The following is a 1,018-nucleotide window of genomic DNA, read 5'->3' as shown; positions in this document are numbered from 1 at the left end:
TCAGGGATTCAAGGCTATTAGAAGGCTCTTCTTATTCACACTGTTATTTACTGGTCAGAGGGGTGTCCTCATTTCTTCCTTTGTTTTTACAGAATTGAGGAGAGTAAGTGGGTGGGCCATTCTCTAGCCAGGACCTCCCAAGGAAATATCCAGCTATGTGCATAGCCCTCTTGCCATGGAAATGCCAGCCAGCCAGTATGCTGAGGAATAACACCCCCCCCCCCCCCCCCCGCTCAGTATTGAGGGCGGCAGCCAACGGTGTGTCTACAAGGTAGGTAAGAAAAGGGCTACAGGCTTGATAACTTTGGGGAAGGTCATTCTCTGAATCTTATCTAATCCCAGCCATGGCTCCAGCCCCAATGTGTGTGTGTGTGTGTGTGTGTGTGTATTCTTGGGGTTTTGTCAGCCATGTTTAATAATCAAAACCAGATAAAAGCACTAAAAGTGAAATTCACAGACAAGAAATACTTTAATTAAATATTGTGTAAAATGAACATTTTTATACAGTTAAATATCTGAAAAAATGTACAGATAAAACAATCTTATTGTAGGGTCTTTAACAGGAAAATCTACCATTTCGTGAAGCGTTCAGTTTGGAGACAAGAAAGCGATGGTGCATTGACTAATTCTTCTAGAACACAAACAGATTGCCGCAGTGATGAGGAACCTGGCAAACTTTCTCAACATGTACACGTGACCTCTTTTTATTTTTAAAGATCAGAACCTTTACTTAGACAAAATAAAACTGAGGCAATTCAGTTCCAAAGTGACTTCTCAGGCTTCTCCACTTAGCTAAGCCTTAGGAGTGATCAGAGCATCAGCGTGTGGCATACATGGACACGCTGTGATGTACTGTCTCGTTTGTTTTTGTACTCCCTTTAGTAAACGTGTTACTAAAATGTGCATTTTTGTCCAGAAAGAAAAAAAAAGTCCCTCCTTTTTTGTTGTTGTTGGAAATTTGAATTCTGCTGCATTTGCAAAGCGTTTAGTGCAAAGAAAAACAAATCAACCTTTCGGA

General features: G+C 41.0%; 1 protein-coding gene across 20 annotated transcripts in view; it reads right to left on the bottom strand.

The window, feature by feature from the left end:
- Positions 1–450: 450 nt before the first annotated feature.
- The window catches only part of EBF3 (EBF transcription factor 3), a 142,435-nt gene continuing 141,867 nt past the window's right edge, over positions 451–1,018 (bottom strand). For all 20 annotated transcript variants that reach the window (XM_056794976.1, XM_056795047.1, XM_056794979.1 and 17 more), the window contains one exon: positions 451–1,018. This exon is cut by the window's right edge and continues 2,174 nt beyond it. The gene's annotated coding sequence lies outside the window, so the exon portion shown is untranslated.

This window comes from Monodelphis domestica, chromosome 1 (assembly GCF_027887165.1).
Source record: "Monodelphis domestica isolate mMonDom1 chromosome 1, mMonDom1.pri, whole genome shotgun sequence".
Classification (NCBI taxonomy): domain Eukaryota; kingdom Metazoa; phylum Chordata; class Mammalia; order Didelphimorphia; family Didelphidae; genus Monodelphis; species Monodelphis domestica.
The sequence above is the reverse complement of the archived record's forward strand: the minus strand, read 5'-3'. Positions and strand labels throughout refer to the sequence as shown.